This window comes from Benincasa hispida, chromosome 6, assembly GCF_027475165.1.
Source record: "Benincasa hispida cultivar pf3 chromosome 6, pf3_genome.v1.1, whole genome shotgun sequence".
Classification (NCBI taxonomy): Eukaryota; Viridiplantae; Streptophyta; class Magnoliopsida; order Cucurbitales; family Cucurbitaceae; genus Benincasa; species Benincasa hispida.
In genome coordinates, this window is record NC_143483.1 from 49,431,615 (window position 1) to 49,446,897 (window position 15,283).

Here is a 15,283-nt window from a genome sequence, read left to right on the forward strand (position 1 = left end):
TATTATTTTTTTTAAAAAAATTATTGATTAGATAAGTAATATAAAAAGGGTAATGAAGGTGATGGAAAGAAAAGTAGTAGTGTAGTGGTGGTGGTAAAAGTCCACATTCGCGAGGTTTTGAAATGTGGGATCCATTCAAATAACCATTCTTCCTTTTCTCCCACTTGCTTCTTTTTTGAGGGTGCTAATTTACTAGTCGGAAATACATGCGTTGCACGTATTTTTAAAAAATGTACATGAATAAATTTAAATATATATATATTTAAATCTAAATCTCAATCTCAATCTCAAGCAAATATTAAAAACACAATTTATATTAAATGATAAGAAAAAAAAATAAACAAACATAACATACTTTAAAAAAGGGAAATTCTTATCAATAGAAAAATCTAAAAAATATTTATACTTTATGGTATAAATATGTATTTTTTTAATTTTTTACTATAAAATGTAAATATTTTTAAATATTTTTTTTTATTTTTAAAAAGACCCCTTAAAATATATATATATATATGATTTGTTTTTTAAAATGGTTCTTTAATTTGAGGTAAAGTAAATATTAGTTAGAGATAAAATGTGATTTTTTATTATAAAAACGTCTTTCAGTTAACATGGAGTAGATATTAGCTAGAGATAAGTTGTGATCTTTTTAAAAGGTATTTTTTTCTTTAAAGAAAGTCAATATTAGTTAGAAATAAAATGTGATATTATTTTTTTAACTCCTTTTATTTAAGGCGAAGTAGATATTATATTAACTAGAGATAAAATGTAATTTTTTTAAAAATATTTTCTCTTTATTTAAGATATTAGTTAGAGATAAAATGTATTTTTTGGAAAAAAAATGATTTATTTAACATGAAATAGATATTAGTTAGAGATCAAATGGGTTTTTTATTCTAATTTCATTTTGATGATTTGATTATCCCTCCTACTTTTAAATTCAAATTAAATTAAAATAATTATTTCTTTTTTCAAAATTTCGTGCTAATAATCTCTTAGTTTTTACTTTTTTTTATTTTTTTATGATTTGATCATATTGTTAATTTCACATTTTGATTTAAACCAATATTTTTTATTAAAAAAATTATTATGATAACTTATTTATTCTCTTGATTTTAAACTTTAATTTAAAGTAAAATATATTATTATTTTCGTTATAATCTTATCTATATTAATTTTTTTAATTGATATGGATGGTGTGATTATCGTTTTAATTTCAAACTTTAATTAAAATAAATTATTGGATTTTTTTTATAAAATTTCATAATGAATCCTTTCTAGTTAAAAAAAAATATATTTGATTATCCTCTTAATTTAGTTTTTTTTTTCAAATTTTAGTTTCAATACAAATATAAAACTTTTCATGCAAACAAAAACTAAAAAATTTAATCTCTTTTGATTTGCAGCGATTTCTTCTTGATTTTAAATTTTATTCCAAATTTTTATGAATTGGTGTGTACTTACGACGAGTTTGAAAAGCGGAAAAAAAAAGAGAACAAAAACATGTAAAAATAGTAAAAATATTATAAATCACTAATAAATTCATTGATGTATATTTACAAAACTCAAATCGTGAAAAAAAAATTACAAAGGCATCAAAACAATCACTCTCTTCTCTATCACTTTGTTGGTCTCTAAATGGCTTCAAAGTTGAAAATTTTCTTGAACCTTAAAAGTAAGGTTTTTTATTCACCTTCTTCAATATCTGAGGATCGGGAATTTACTGTGTTTATAGGAAAAAAAACCTATAGAAGTGAATAAAAAAAGTTACATTAAACCATTCTCTGTGTTTTACAAAATTGAAAAGTGAAAAATTGAGAAAGAGGACATGCATTTTTAAGAGAGAGGTGATGCCTTACAAGAGAAATTCATATATTAATAAAGAAATTATATTTTTAACAAAAGGAAAAGAAACATTGAAAAAGGTGTTGCTATTAATGAAATTTAAAAAATACCTACAACAAAATTTCTAAAAAGAAAAAAAGAAAAAAGAAAAAAAAGAAAGCAAAGATGGTAGAGAGAGTCGGTTCAAAAAAAATTTTTTTAAAAAAAGGAAAAAAATGGAGAGGAGATAGAATGGAATGTTGAAATGAGTTATTTATAGAGAAAATTTAGATCTAAAATCATTATTTTATTTTATTTTATCTTTTCAAAGTTCATTTATTTAATATGAAGCAGAGATTTTTAGCCATAAAATGTGATTTTGTCTTTAAAAAATCAGAAATAATAGATTAGAGGATAACTTGTAATTTTTTTTTTTTTTACATCTTGATTTAACTGTAGATATTAGAGATAAAATGTAATTAAAAAAAGATATTCGTGAATAAGAGACTAGAGGATAAGATATGGTTGTTTTAAATTTCTTTTCTTTTTATTTAATATGCCGTAGATATTAGTGATAAAATGATATTTTTTTTAATGAGTGAAATTATGTGAGATATCCCAATGACCTTCAACTAGAGATGTCCACGGAGCGGAACGGGGATGGAGAAGGCTTCCCCGTCCTCATCCCCGATCCCTATTTCATTCCTCATTTCCGTAGAATTTCTCACGAGCATCGGGGCAGGGATTCCCCGCAGGAATTCGTGGGGAATTTCCCATTTTTTTTTCTTTAATATATTCATGTTTAGCAATTTTATTTATTTTCAACCAAATAAAATTATATATATTACATGAGTTATTTCCAATACATTTTCATTCAAAGAAAATACTACATTCCTAATAAAAATAATACTATTATATGTGTAAAGATATAATTTAATCCTATAATTTCTAAAAGTTAAAATTTAAATTAAATATTACAACATTTATAGTTTAAGATAGAAAGTCCTAAATGTTATAAGAATTTAGAGGTGTATTAAAGAATGAAAAGGTTGAAATGAAAATTTAAAAATAACTAATTTTTTATGCCACAATTTTTGTAAAATGTATATAGATATAATAATAATAATAATAATAATAATAATAATAATAATAATAATAATAATAATAATATTATTATTATTATTATTATTATATCTATTTAATATATTCATCAGGGCGGGGCAGAGACAGGGACGAGGAATATAATCTCCGTCCCCATCACCGTTTAGTCAACGGGGAAAAAATTATCCCCGCTCCCTCCCATTCTCCGTCCAATTGGGGATTTTCTGCCCCATCCGAGGTAGATCCTTATGGTGCTTCGGCTCCGCGAGCCAAATGGACATCTCCACCCTCAACTAAAAGGGGCAAAAGAAAAAATCAAATGTTTTTCTCCATAATCCCTTTTAAATAATATAGATTATAAGTTTACACCACTATTAAATTTATATCCCTAGAAGAAATCCGGGCTTTAATGTCGGTTGGCAACTGACATTAAAGATAGTGTTATTAAAGTCCTTTAATGTCGGTTGCCTTTAATGTCAGTTGCCTTTAATGTCGGTTTTAAACCGACATTAAAAGGCTTTAATAACACCAATAACACAGCCCAACCGACATTAAAGGTCTTTAGTGATTAAAGCCCTTTAATGTCGGTTGCAACTGACAACCGATATTAAAGCCCTTTAAAGTCCGTTTTATCAATTATTGTCCGTTTTTTTTTTTAATTTCGTTGCCAGATCCATTTTTTCGGTCAAAAAGTATAACATGACATATCATCATCGAACATTGTGGCTATGACATATTATTCATGTATGGATTATAAATCTATTGCATTTAATCCGCAAATTCTGGTATAAAATTATAATTTAAAAAGGGTACAATAATTCAGGCATTGAAAACACAAATTACAAGTAATACAAACATTATGATTTTACAAACATTATGAGTTTACTGTCCTTCTCCACTTGGTAAGTATGAATCCCTTTATAATTCTTCTTGAATAGACCCCCTAGCTTCAGCAGTGTTTGGTTATAGGCATTTTTGTCTGACCACTGCTGTTCAAAGGATCACAAACAATAAAGGTTTAAGACAAAGGATTGAAAGTGAAAATGTGATCAAAATTCATATTCAACTAATCGTATTTATTGGGAATGTGCATAAATGGTACATTCAAGGCAAAATTCGTTCAAGGAAAAATTCTTGTAGTGAATGTGTTGGGTCTAGAGTTCCCCAAGAAAAAGCATAAAGAGGTTGTGATACTAAATCTTTATTCCTTTGTTGCTCCTGCAAAACAAGAAAACTCAATAGTTGAATAAATTAGAGAATCTTCTTTTTCAAGATCTTGAAGAAGAGAAGCTTGGTTACCTAGATATGAGATACGAAGACGATGGAAAATTTTCGGCAGCATAAGGAAATTTAGCAAATTCATAACTATCAAAATTTCCAAAAAATAAATATTCAAGAACACATATATCAATAAGCAAATTTAGCTCACAATGTACTTCAAATCTCAAAAGTTGTCACAAAAACTACCATAGTGCATGAATAACCCACAAACTACCATAGTGCAATCCACAAACCCAAGCACCTTGAATCAAATCTAAACTACAAATAAATAGTACCCATGAGTCATAAACGGGTGTTACATTCTAATCCAATATGGTCCAAAGAGAAATAAGCACACTATAACTTCTCAAACAAGAATTTCCATATCATTAGAGTCACTTGAAAACACTTAGAAACTGTTCTTAAAACTGCAAGCATTCAAAAATGCACTTACCAAGAACAACTTTTACGTGAATCCCTTACTGTTGCAATAAACCCATCTCCTCCCCACCCCTTCCAAACACCTAAAAAACACACAAACAACACCATTAAATTTTTTACGTGAATCCCTTGCTGTTGCAATGAAGAATCCAATAAGAATAGGGCCAACAGGGTAGTCCTTTCCCTTCTTTGTAGCAGTCTCATGCACAACCCCTCTTCAAAATATTCTTCTTGAACCTTTCCACCTTCATGTGCCCTTGCTCTTGTTTACTACCTTGCTACGCTTCAGAGACCATGCAAGGTACTGCAAATGAAACTATATTAAGAACTTTGTAATTGTGAATGTCAAAATGAAAAAATGGTGATTACAAATAAATGCAGAAGTAAGAACTGAAAATGCATTGTAGGATTGTACTTACAGTATCTCGTTCATGAATGAGATGTTGAAGGAGGGACGGATAAGAAAAACTAAGCTTCTCATAAAGCTGCAAAGAACTACCATTTCCACCAGATTCCTAAAGCAACACATCCATTGTGAAAGAATGATTTTTTCAACAATAGGAAGTATATGATGCATGTACTGATTCGTACTTCAACAAAAATTGATATGCTTAATTATGATCTTCAGATGTTAATAAGCAATGTCGTGCTTAATTGTACTTGGAGAATCTTTATTTGTAGAAGGTGATGAAGACATTGTTTTCTAGAACTTAGTAAATTATACAAAATAAAATAAAGATTTAATATAAGAACCCTAATTTTTATCCTTTACATTCAATTGAATTTATACTAATTTAGTTATTAACTTTTAACAAATGCCAATGTAACAAACTTAGAAATAGAATAATTTCAATAATAAAAAAAAGAGTTTATATATAAAATTAATCTTGATTATGGACAAAATAGACTATTATAAAATATAAGCTCTAATGTAGAGTTTCTTTGAAATCCTATCCCACCAATAGTTTACTATTTGACAAAGGAACACCTATAAAAAGATAACAAATGCAACAATGTCAAAATAAAATAAATAAAGATCTGTAACTTACAATGATCGACGATAGTTAGGTGTACTCGATGGCTGCAGCTTGTTCGACGAATAACATGAAAAAGATCTGTAACCCAGTTTTTTAAATTAAAAAAGCAAAAAATAAAAAAAATAAAAAAAAATCTAAGACTAAACTTATGTTTCAACCGGCAGCAGTTGACGACCTCAGTGGTAGCGGTGGCGGACGACACGACCGATAGTTTACTATTTGACAAAGGAACACCTATAAAAAAATAACAAATGCAACAATGTCAAAATAAATAAATAAAGTTCTGTAACTTACAATGATCGACGACAATAAGGTGTACCGATGGTTGTAGCTTGTTCAACGAATGACATGAAAAAGATTTGTAACCCAGTCTTTTAAATTAAAAAAGGAAAAAAAAAAAAAAAGAAATCTAAGACTAAACTTACGTTTCAACCGGCAGTAGTTGACGACCTCAATGGCAGCGGTGGTGGACGACACGATCGAGCGACAATAGTAGCGGATGAACACCACCTGCAGTGGATGATCTTCAGATGGTTTATGAATATAAAAAATAACGTGCTTCTGCTAAAAACAGACCACGGATGGACGACACCACAGCTGGACGACCACGAATGGATGGCACCATGAACGAACGACCACGGACGAACGGCGAACAACCACAGATGGATGACAGACAACCTAATTTGCACAACCAAACTTGGACAACGGACGGCCTTTCGCATGACCAAGGCTTGGGGTAAGAGAGAAATGAAATGGTTTGGCGGCGCGAGAATGAAAATAGAAAAATTAGGGCTTTTTCATTAAAGTAAGAAAAATAAATAATAAATCAGACCTTTAATGTCGGTTTTAAACCGACATTAAAGCCTGTCTTCAATGTCGATTTAAAAACCGACATTAAAGATTCGTGTTTTCTTTTTCAAAAACCGACATTGTATCTCCAGTTTCACTTTTTCCAATCGACATTAAAGGCCAAAATTCTTGTAGTGTATGCATTCCTTAATAAATTTATAGACCTTCAATTTTGTGTATTTAACAAGTTTCTAAAATTTTAATGGTGTCTTAATAAATTTTAAATTAAAATTTAGGATACCATAAAAGAAAAAATGAGTGCATATTTGGTTCGTAATTTTGATTTTATTTTATGTTTTCAGATTTATTGAGTTCAACGAATAGGTGTTTGCAGACAATCTAAATTATGTTTTTGAAAACTGTTATTGGATTCTATGAACCAAACAACGTAAATTTTGAAAATAATATTTTTATGTTTTCATTGTATCCAGAATTTAAATTTTAAAATTTAAAATGCAGAATTATATTAAATAAAGATAAAAATATTTAGAAATATAGCATGTCATGTATAAACTCAATTCAATCTTTTAGAAATTAAAATAAGTATTATCTAATTAATTAGGTTAAAGTTTAAATTTGGTCTTAATGGTTTCGATAAAATTAAAAGTTAGTCCATATGGTTTTAAAATTTAGAATTTAGTTTCTATTGTTTGATAATAACTTCACATCTAGTTTTTATAGTTTGTTAAATCCTCTTAAATAGTCCCTAAAGTTTTTATCAAACTATAGGTAGTAAATTCTAATTATAAACTATGAGACCTAAATTTTAACTTCTTCCAAAGTATTAGGACAAAATTTTTAATTTATCCTATAAATTATATGATATTACAAAACAAGAATTACACAATTTTTTTTAACATAAAACCATGTTCATAAATAAATTGATCATAATTTATTGTCAATTAATATTTAGTGGGTAATTACAACTAGTTTGCAATTGTTTAAATTATAATTCAATTTCTAAATTCTGGCCAAACATATCTAAAAATATGAAATACAACTATGTTTTTATCTAATTTTTCAAATCTTTGTTTTCAGATTCACTACCAAATAAGCCAATAGTACTAATAGAAAGTTAATCCAAAACGGAGGGAGCTATTTTAAAATTTTATTAAAAGTATATATAGGGGTCAATGGGAGCTATTTAAAATTTTTAAACATACTAAATAAGGAGGCTTGTATTCAATATGACTAATAATTTTATACATCTAAGAAGGGATGTGTATTATAAATATGTTAAATTAGGTGTAATATAGACGTCCATTGTTAGTGTCCATTGGTCATGCTTCACTTATCCATTAACCCATATATTATCTATGTGTCTTAAGATTACACACTATTAGTGTCCATGTAATACACCTCCTACATGTCAAATTGCTAGCATTTGGTGGATTTTGGAAGACACACATTTGGCAAAGTCCAAAATTGGAGAAAGTGTGGAATTAGAGAAATTTCTTATTTTATATTTTGCTAATTTATTTTATTTTGTTTATTTAGATATAATATTTAATTTATTTTAATATTTGTTTATTTTATTATATATTATTATTTTTTTCCATATCTGTGTTCTCGTTGTGCGCTGTTGTACTCCTTAAATTTACAACACGTTATCAACACGAACTCCTATCGTTTTTCTCGCAAAAGGTAGGACCTAAAGGTATATCGATTTTTTCCTCTTGGTTATAATTAATAAATGTAATGTTATTTTGCATATTTAATATCTATTAAATTTCTAATATCAATACAACATTTTATGATAGTATTGCCAAAAAATCTCATAAAATCAGAATTTGTCGCTTGTAATATTAACGACAGTAATTATTTGTCATGGGTACTTGATGTTGAAATACACTTGGACGCTATGAATCTTGGAGAGACTATTAAAGAAGAAAATACGACATCCAGACAGGATAAAGTAAAAACTATGATTTTCCTTCGTTATCATCTCCATGAAGGAATGAAAATTGAGTATCTTATAATAAAAAATCCTCGTACATTGTCAAAAAATTTGAAAGAGAGGCATGGTCATAAAAAAACAGTTATTCTTCTTAAAGCTCGTCATGAGTGGATACACTTGAGACTACGAGATTTTAAATCAGTAAGTGACTATAACTCTGTATTATTTAAAATCTGTTTGAAACTGTTGTTATGCGGAGAGAAAAATACTGATATATCATGTCTCAAATATGCTCCTGCAGCAGCAATATCGAGAGAAATGTTTTAAACAATATTCTGAACTAATTTCATGTCTTCTTGTGGCCGAACAAAATAACAAGTCATTAATGACATATCATGAATCTCGACCGATCGGAATGATACAATTCCCTGAAGTGAATACTCTGAATTTTAATAATAATCGTGGTCGAGGTCGTGGTCGTTATCAAGGTCGTGACTGTGGCAGATGAAGAAATAATTATTTTTTTCATGGTAGTGGTTCTAATCATTCAAATTTCCAAAGAACCACACAAAATGATGATTGCAAAAGAAAAGTTCTACAAGATAAGAGTTCAAAAAATGTTGAAAATAAATGCTTTCGATGCGAAATGACTGAATATTGGTCACGTACCTATCATACGTCAAAACACTTAGTTGATCTCTATCGAGCATTTTTTAAGGAAAAAGAGAAAAATATGGAAGCAAATTTTTCGTACTAGGATAATGATATATTTGACCCATCCCATATGACAAATTTGGCAGATCTCTTTAAATCTTCTAAAGAGAAAATCGACAAAATTGATAGAACATTAAGTGTTTTCTTTGACTTTGAAAATATCTAGATTTAATATTTTTTTTTCATCTCCATGTTTTTTTCCTCTTAATTAACCTTTGTATATTCCAAATGTTGTTTTTCTTATTTTCTTTTAATGAAGAAATCTGCATCATTTTCATATGTTGCGTGACTAAAAAATGAATAAAGAAGATCTATATTTAGCAGACAGTGCAACTGCACATATAATACTTAAAAGTAGAAAATATTTTTCCAAGCTGACAATGCTAGAAGCAAAAGTCAATACAATATCAGGTTTTGCGAACCTAATTGAAGGATTTAGAAAAGCAAATATTATTTTGCCTCGATGAACAAAATTTACAATTGACAATGCATTGTTCTCTAGTCAAGCAAAGAAAAATCTACTTAATTTTAAAGATATATGTTGCAATGGTTATCATATTGAGACTGATAGAAAGAATAATGTAGAGTAGCTTTATACCATATCTACTATCTCATATGAAAAATGTATACTGAAAGAGTTATCTGCTTTATCATTTGGATTATATTATACTCATATACGAGTAATTGAAACATATCCAACAATGAACCTGAAGTTCATGAATCCATCTATATTTGTTATTTGGCATGATAGATTGGGTCATCTAGGGTCTATAATGATGAGAAGAATTATTGAGAATTCAAATGAACATCCATTGAAGAGCCAGAAGAATTATTATGTGATGTTTGCTCTAAGGCAAATTAATCATTAGACCATCATCAATCAAAGTGGAGACTAAATCTCCTAGAGCATCGTGATATATGTAGACTTATTAACCCACCACGTGGACTATTTAGATATTTTATGGTATTAATACACGCATCCAGTAAATGGTCACACTTGTACTTATTATTAAGTCGAAATCTTGCATATGCAAGATTACTTGCTCAAATAATTAAGTTAAGAGCACAATTTTCTAATTATACAACTAGGACAATTCGTTTTGATAATTTTGGTAAATTTACATCTTAAACTTTTGATAATTATTGTATGTCAATTAGGATAAGTGTTGAACATCTTATAGCTCATGTTCATACACAAAATGGTTTAGCAGAATCATTCATAAAACGTTTTCAGTTAATTGCTAGACCATTGTTTATAAGAGCTAAGTTTTCTACATCTATATAGGGACATGCTACTTTGATGCAATGTTACTTGTACACATTAGGCCAGTAACTTATCATAAGTACTTACCATTACAATTAGCTTATGGCCATGAGCCAAATATTTTCCATCTGAGAATTTTTAGATGTGCAGTATATGTTCCAATTGCTCTACCATAACGTACTAAAAGGAGTCTAAGGTCAGAAATATATGTTGAATATGGTTTCCCATCAATTATTAAATATCTTGAACCTCTGACGGGTGATGTATTCACTGCACGATTTGCTGATTATCATTTTAATGAGACACATTTTCCAACATTAGGGGGAGGAATTAAGAAGTTGGAAAAAGAAATTATATGGTATGCACCGTTATTGTTTTATTTAAACTTAAAGTTCATAAGATAATTCATTTGTAAAATATAGCAATCAGTTACCAGATGCATTTATAGATGCAAAGAAAGTAATTAAGTCATACATACCAGCTGCAAATGTTCCATCGAAAATTGATATTCCAACACAGCAAGTTGTCACTAATGAGTATGGAACACGTCAGAAGCATGGTAGAATAGTGGGTTCCAAAGATAAAAATCCTCGAAAACGAAAAATAATTAATAGTCAAGAAGATTTGGTTGAGGATGTAAATACCCATGAAGAAATTCATGACATGATTAACGAGGAAGGTGGAATACATAAAGATAATAATGAGATTTCAATAAACTATGTCGTGATAGGAAAAAGATGAAACCGAACTCATGTAGTTATTGATAACATTTTTGCGTATAATTTCAGAATGAGAATACTGAAATTTCATAATAATGGTCAAAAGATCCAGTACTGTGTCCACTTATAATATGAGATCATTCACAACTGGCTGCGGACAAAGCGACACGGTTTTATTGTTGAATCGGCTGTTTAGTAAGATAGAACAATCTACATTGAAAGAACCCCATTTAGGTTTACTTGATCATTCTGCCCTAAAACTAAGTTCCTATCGTTTTCCCCGGTAAAATGCGAGACTCTTTCGATCCTTCACTCTTGCGGCTTGAGAAATTGAAGAAGAAATTCAAACTCTCCTTCTCAAGCCAAACCTAGGTCGGGACGAGACTTTCTTTGAGCTACTGGGGAGCTACTTTCTACCTAGATCTTCTCATTGCCTTCAAAGGAATGCTGAATCCGCCACATGTGGCTTTCAAATTCTATTCCAAATTAGTGGATGTTGCCAAAGGGAGTGGCGATGCCATACGTAAAAAGGAAGAGACTCATAGAATGGTGAATTCAATCTTTGATTGAATCTATTATTAGTGCTAGCAACCGTAAAACCAATGAAAGGTGCCAGTTTTGGCAGGGAATTCCTTGTGAAAGAAGAAATGAGAATCAGTACGATAAGTTGCAGGGAATGACTAATTGAACAACCTATCTGTCAAATTCAAGGGTTCAGGAGAAGAGAAAGAGTCTGAGTTCCGGATCGAATGAGATCAGTCTCGTTGCTCCTTACACTAGTTCGACCTATAGAAAAGATCATCAGAGAAGAGACAACTCATTTATGATTCCAACCGAGAAGACTAGTAAAAGGAAGGATCAAGAATGTCATATATTTCAGGAGCAAGATCAGTTCCCGATAAACAAGTCAGAATTGCCTCAACATTCTAATGACGTCGTATCACTGGTTTCTGTGATGTTAAAAACGAATTCATATTCAAATACAAAATGCACACCTTTTCGGGCCTATTGATAAAACTTACTAATTAGAATTAAACTAATTTATTCATATAAATGACAAAAAGGATCTTTTCGATGTTTCAAACAACTTCATGCCCGACCATACCAACATGGGAAACCTAGCTTCCCTCTCTTTGAAGTGCATTAATCAGATCAACCACCTACGCTCCGCCATCCATTCAAACTTTAGGAACCTAGGTAATAGTATCCCGATCAAAGAGCTGACGAAGGGGATGAGCCAAACAGGGAGTCTACTGGACGGGGTTCAACTAGCGAAGACTCTTGGAACAGTTGGAGTAAGAAGTCCCCAAAATAAACTAACGATCAAGCTTTTTGATTTCCTTACTCAACTCGTAAAGGCAAACAAAAAAGGGATCTGCCGCCTCGAATCAAAACTCTTTCTCCTTAGCACAAGCACTAAGTAAGCAAGCTACCTTTCTTTTCTACGCTACGATCTTTCTTCTCTTATGAAATTCAAAGTTTGTTTGATCGAGGGCGCTTCTCCAAAATGGAGATCTGATTTAAACGACCAGGTACAACATCACATTTGACACCTAAGGAAGGTATAGCCCAACTATGAGGTACATCAACAGGTGTTATAATAATACGTAGATGAGTTTTGGCTGGTAGAACCACTCTATTGTCCACTTCTAATAAACGTGATTGACCCAATTCTAGATCATCTTCTGGAATCATATAACTGTCAAAAGTGAGTGACTGTTCATCGGAATTGTTATAGTCAGAATACTCACAAGTCCGATACGACACATCTGAGATCGCCAAATGTTCGGGAGTTCTTCTATTCAATCCTTTTCCTTCTTCTTATTGTTGTATATCTCAAAAGGGGTGTCAACCAGATGAGATCCGTCAGTTTATCATAATGTAACAAAACGTATTGAAAGTTGGTCGCCTTTGGAAGCGTTCGCCAGTAACCAAAGCGTATCGTTCCCACAACCACTTTGGTACTTTGCTTATCGCTTTTTTAGCTTATGAGTAAAGGTCAAGTCTCTCTTTCAGCTAGAATGTAAGGAAATTGAAAGAAGCGCGGAAAAGGGTCAAACGCGGTTGCTAGCATCGAAGAGAGCCGACAAGGAATTCCATTAATAACTGGCCGTTTTGATTCTTTGAAACAACTCGATGAATTTGGTAGGGAAATGATTGGCATATTCGTTCTACAACAAAACTTCCCTAGCGGAGACAGTAGAACCCAGAAGAATGCTCAGAGACTTCTAAAGTCTTATGTGAAGGGTCATTAAAAGAAACCACCACACTCCCTGCACAGGGTTGTTCCAGACCCCAAGCAGAGTCCAAGTAATCAGTACCATCACTACCTCCACACAGATAACCACCTAAAAGAAGGGGTTCACCTACAGACATTCAAATGCCAGGTCTGTAATCCAAACCGAGAGTCCGTACAAAGTATAAGCACTCCCACATTAGATGGAAAAGTACTTTATTTTCATCAATCCGCTCCATATAGACCCTACTTGAGGATGCACCGTTGGTGTGGAATAAAAAGCCTTTGTCACCTAGTCTACTGAGGGGTGTATAGATGCTACTTGTTATATAGAAATCCTCTAAAGGAGTAGCGAAGCTAGTGAGTTGCCTTTCACTAGTGTTTTTTTAAAAGGTAGCTTATCCGAGTTAGCTCTTGAGCTGGCTCTACCGTGCCGTAAGCAACGTATATTCTGGTTAATGTTACTTTCTTTATTCCTCATCCTATGGAAATCCATACTTTCAGGATTCTTAGTCCGAGGATCCTCGACATGTTGATCCCTATCAACTCATGATATTCTTTCAGTATGTTCTTGGTCAGAGTGATATATATCCTCCAGGCAACGAAGCATATTAGGGCTATCGAGTTGGGTTTCTTTCCGCATTGTTGCTTTGTTGGGATGTTGGACAGCGGTCGGGTCCACTTCGAGAATGGCTTGGGGTACCAGTGCCCAAAAAGAAAAGGCACCTACTACAAGGGACATGGTGAGCATAAGACCGAGGGAGCTCTTATAAGGCGAGTGAATAAGGTCCGAAACCCAATATGAAAACATATCCGCTTGCTTTAGGGTCCTTCACATAATCTCTTACCGTGCCTCTTCCTCAATGAGTCAGGAGCGAGCCATGCCACATTGCATGGGAGGAACTGTCGAGCAGCTAAACGTAAACAAGATCTATTTCTTAGGTCGGTGTCAACCCACGACGTATATAAAAAAGACCCACTAGTAAGTGACAGAATGAAATACCTTATCTATATCTTCAACTTCATTTTATTTTCCTATAGGGAATCATAAAAGCAATGAAGTAAGTAAGTCTCCATTTACCCAGCGGGGCTAGCAACAGTTACCACATCAACGACTATACTACCTTAGTCTCTTCCTTACTCTAGAACCTGGCTTGTGTCCTACGTGAATAGGATACCTTGCTTACAGCAGGCTTGATATTATATCTGAAAATGAGGATCCTGAACCAAAATCTGTTAAAGAATATCGACATAGAAAAGATTAACTTTAGTGAAAAAAAGCAATCGAGGTATAATTAAACTCACTTTCAAAATGTTAGGTTTTTGGACCTATAGTTCGAAGTGTTAAACCTATGGGATACAAATGAGTATTTGTGAGGAAAAGAAATAATGACGTCATAAGATATAAAGCAAGATTAGTCGCACAAGGTTTTTCAAAAATACTTGGTATTGATTATGAGGAGACATATTTGTTGGGATTGGTGTCCTAATTCTCCTGGAGTCTCGTTGTTTTGTAAAGATACACATTGTTTAATGAATAAAATAAGTGTTATTTAATTTTGGTATTTACTCATATCCAATAAACAAAGCTCCTTGGTTATCTTATGTGAACTTAAGCATGTATATGTAATATACAAGTGGATCATGCCTTAAATGATAACCTAAATAGGTCTGTAGTATAAGGATTAAGGTGGGATACCTGATCCTGGTGACACTACGGATACGACCCGTTTTGTAGAGGTTTGCAAGTTTTGTAAACTACTACAGATGGTAGATCCTGACCATTCATGTGGAGACGTGCGAGCGGGGGTGTCCTATACAAAGAGTTTGTATAAGACTTGGACCACAAGATGACTAGACTTTGTATATAACGTCGTGCCTAGCAGTCTGGACCACGAGATGGTTAAAATGGACACATAATATATCTGTGGTAAGAAGAGT